Source organism: Hippopotamus amphibius, chromosome 4 (assembly GCF_030028045.1).
Source record: "Hippopotamus amphibius kiboko isolate mHipAmp2 chromosome 4, mHipAmp2.hap2, whole genome shotgun sequence".
Lineage (NCBI taxonomy): Eukaryota > Metazoa > Chordata > Mammalia > Artiodactyla > Hippopotamidae > Hippopotamus > Hippopotamus amphibius.
This window is the reverse complement of record NC_080189.1, coordinates 86156528-86160767: the sequence shown is the minus strand read 5'-3', so window position 1 is coordinate 86160767 and position 4240 is coordinate 86156528. Positions and strand designations below refer to the sequence as shown.

Sequence of the window (4240 nt, the reverse complement as noted above, 5' to 3'; positions counted from 1 at the left end):
AGTAAATGTTACCTGTTATTATCACTGTGTTCCAGAAACAGTGGGTGGATCAATCTCCCAACTGGGTGGTTAAGAAGCAAAACAGACTCAATACGAGAGGTAAAATTCATTTAATCAAATTTTATTTATTGGCTAGAGGAGAATTCGAGTTCTAAGGAAGACTATTCCATTGATGAAAGAAATATGAAACTTGGGAACAGAATTCTAGAAACCAAAGAAAATGCAATTTTTCACTGCTGCTGAAAATCACATGGGGCAAAGGTCATGCTAATCTTCTCTGTATGGGTCCAATTTTAATCTATTTGTAGCTGAAGTAAGCACAGTTCTCATCACCATTTTAAGTTTAGCTCACATTTAAGCAGTGAATAAACAGAAAACATATTCTACTTTGTAAAGGCTAATTTCATAATAATCGTCAAAAGTACTATAATTAGGTTTCTAAAGGAAAAGACTTATTGTATAATATCTTTTATAATAACGTAACCTGGAGTTGATATAGTGTTCTGCATTTTTCAGAGACTGTTCATAGTCACCTTTTTCACACGCTCCTGGAGTTAAGGGAGGGTACAGGAATTATGATGCACATTTTGCTGAGAGAGAAGCTCAGAGGAAAGAAAGCCTATCAGGAAAGGCCTCATAGAGGAAGTAATGCAGCACTGACGCTTGAGAGATGTGAAGGGAGTTCCGTGGTCGGTGAGGGGTTTCCCTGCAGAGGTGCAGCAGAAGGTAGGGTGTGGTGGCCGAGGAGAGGGGAGTTTTCTAGGGGCACCAAATACCTCAGTACGTCTGATGCTTTGGGTAGGGGGAGCGGTGTGGAGGCAGGGCTCTATGTGCCAGGCAAGGAGTTTGAACTTTATTCTCTGGCAGTGAATTGCTTTGAGGCAAAGGAGAGAAACGTGATCAGATTTCAGGTTAGGAAGATCACTATGGCAGTAGGATAGAAGATAAACCTGAAAGATCTTTAGCAGATTGGTTCAAGAGAGCTGATATTTTCTAAACCTGTGGGTCCTGAGATCTCAGGTTCCAGATGTGGTGACAATGAGCAGGAGTAGACAGCAGGTTGGCCCCAGCAGCACAATACTGCCTGCAACAAAAGCACGAGACTTAGATGCACAAACCACTGATTCCTGCCCTGGCTTTGTCAGATCTACAAATTTTCCTGGAGCATTACCATTTGATTTCCTTCAACTTTCTTCTGTTTAACGGGAGTGTTTGTAAGGCACCAACTTCACCTATGTTGATTAACATCGAAGGAGTACTTCTGACAACAAATCAGAACTTGGGAATGAAAGCAAACGTGAAGATATCATAGGCTGGTCCCGGAATTGTATCCAGGGGTGGAGAGGTGGAGGCAGCCTGGGCTATGGAGCATGGTGGATATGGAGATTTTAGAGTCCAATTCTGAGCTGTTTTTATCATCATTAGTTATTTTTAAAACTTTCATGTTTTATTGTCTCCCTGGAAAGCAAAGTGCCCCCTAAGCTTTATATAGAGATTTCAAGTTTAGTATTGTATTTTACTCTCTTCAAATCAGATGGGAAACAAAACTGAAAATGTCCACTAGTTCTGTATGGATGGTTTGTTTATTTTATTTGCAAGTGCAGAGAACTGACTTCCTGCCAAGGAGAGAACAGGGTGTGATAGATGTGGGACAGTAAAGTGAGCGGATGGAGCGCTTTGTTTTTAGCAAGCTGGACAGGCTGGCCTCAGCATCTGAACTTCCCTTGCCTAACACAGGAAACCCAAAGAAATGCACGGGAGCCTTTCCCTCCTGATTCTGGGCCTGTGGATTTTGTGTCAGGACACCTTGATCTTCTGAGTGACACTGTAGCATTTATTAAGAGAGAGCAAATCACTAAAATGACCACTTTCAGTGTTGACCAATCACATGCCTAGGAAGTCTGTCATCTTATAAACAACAAAAACCAATTTTCTAACATGGTGCAAAAGGGGAACTAAAGAAAGGCCAGAGTAGGGATTGGCCAGGAGAAATCTGATGCTGATGGAATGATGGCAATACAAGTTTGTTTATAATTTCTCTGGGAGGCAGAAGAAAGTGTTTTATACAGTAGCTTGTTTTCTAGAATGTTAACTGTAAATGTAATTTTTGAAAATGGAATTTTACTTTAAATACACTTTAAGAGTTGGCCATTTAAAGGATTCTTTTGACGAACCTCCTTGTGATCATTCTTTATGCTTCATAGGTTTGTATTTTTTATGCTCTCCACCCATCCCAGTTTTTTAAAGCAATGATCACTTGTAATTTTCTTACAAGCTAAATAAATTGGTCTTTGCTTTCTGAAACAATTTCTTTGATTATTGTTTTTATTTTCCTTGCAGGAAAAGCAAGATTTTTTTGTTAAACTCTTCTGAATTCTTATTTGTGTTCATTTTTTTTCTTCATTTTCTAGAATAACCAAATGCTGAGAAGCCTAGGAATTTATTGACTTTGTTTTTAAGGCAGAATCCTAAGAGAATAAGGAAATCCCCAACAACACAACCCTGGAGAATTATTGCATTAAATGGTCTATTACAGCATAACACTTTAACAGAAAATTGTCTGATTATTTTTTCTCCTGGCAGTGAGAAAAATGGGAGTTTTAATGGGAGTGCAGGAAAGAAGGAATAATCTCGGAATCTGGGGCACCATTCCAGGAGGACAGTCTTAACTAAGGGAAAAAGTTCCAGGCTGCCAAGAAGTTGCAAAAGGGATTCTGAAGGCCTGGGAAGTATGGTGGAGAAGCTGCTCAGTGATCAAGAAAAGGAAAATGGGAAAGCAGAAATAAAGCAAACTTGGGTTCCTGCACAATTTAGTTTAGGGAAGACTGAATTTTCTTAGCATATTTAATTTGAATGGTTGCCAATCATTTGAGAAGAAACAGAGACCTGAACAGAGGCCTATTCCTTCCAATATTTATTGACTACTCTAGGGACCAGGTACTTTGCCAATTTTCAGCCATACAGAGTAGAACAAGAGTTTATGTTCTAAAAGGAGTTTACGTCCTATAAGGAAAGATAGGCCGAAAGAAAAAAAAAGATAAACAAAAATATATTTTCAAGTTGTGGTATGTGCAATGAAGAACACAAAACATACACTTTTTGTATTTTCTGTTTCCTGTTCTACAGGTTTACTGCCCTGCAAGATTTGTGGTAAAAGAAAGATAAGTTGGCAATGACTGCCATCTTCATAATTTACATAATCAACAACTGTTGGCTTAGGTCCTATGTAAGTTAGGTCCCATGTAGGAAATTCTATGTAAGATTTCTAGGGGTAACCTTATGACACTCTCAGAATCTTTTGAAATTCTGTAGTCCACATTGTAAACACTGAGGGGCTCCTCAGAGCCAATTCTAATAAATAAGTCAGTGAGGTTGACGGCTGCCTGTGAGGTTTACATTAGGACCTACTTTCTGTTTGCTAGCCCCACCACCAACACCATGCCCATCCTTTGACTAATTTCCAGAAATTTCAGGTTTGAAATTTCTAATAGACTGGCCTAAAGGAGAGGAAAACAGAAAGAGGTGTTTAGTCATAGAGCTGCTGGTGACCAGAAAGAGAGAGAGGAATAAGGAATATATCCAGAGCCCCAGAAAAAAGCAAACAAGAAAACTGACTGAAAATGTCCCATGTAGGAGAATGAACTCACAGCAGTTCCAGATCAGTAACCCAGGTGAGGAGAAGAGGCAGAGTGGGGAACAGGATTCCTCCTAAACTGAAAGGTAGAGTGTGAAGAGCCACTTGAGGTCCCTGCTTGCTCAGCTGTTGGAGGGGACTGAAGTGTATATACATATATATGTGTATATGTATGTATATATACACACAATATGGTAGGCTGCAGGCACAGTTCTAAACATTCTTTTATGCATGTGGTTACTAAAGCCATTAAGAAGTAGGAAGTCAGGTAGATGACTTGTTATTTTTATATGAGGATAGTTGTGGTATAGTTGATAGAATGCTGAGGGACTATGTAAAATCTATTAATGCCTTGTTCTCACATACCTACTAGTGAAAGAGAGAATAAGAGTAGATGAACTAGAGCAATCAAGTAAAACAACTCTCTTCCTGAACCTTTTAGTAGGCACACATTTTTGTGTCAGCTCAGCATCCTTTTGGGAGAACACATTCCAAAGTATTCCTGGTCAGATGGTTTGACCCAAGGATGGCTATGTGATCCAGGCTCAGCTAATCAGAGTGTTTTATCTCCCTAGTCACTGTGATTGCCTCATGAAAGAGTGTATG

General features: G+C 39.5%; 1 non-coding gene across 1 annotated transcript; it reads right to left on the bottom strand.

Annotated features, from left to right (window-relative positions):
- Nucleotides 1–214: 214 nt before the first annotated feature.
- Nucleotides 215–323, bottom strand: LOC130852738 (U6 spliceosomal RNA). Its single transcript, XR_009053461.1, has one exon. It is a non-coding gene; the product is annotated as a U6 spliceosomal RNA (small nuclear RNA).
- Nucleotides 324–4240: the final 3917 nt, after the last annotated feature.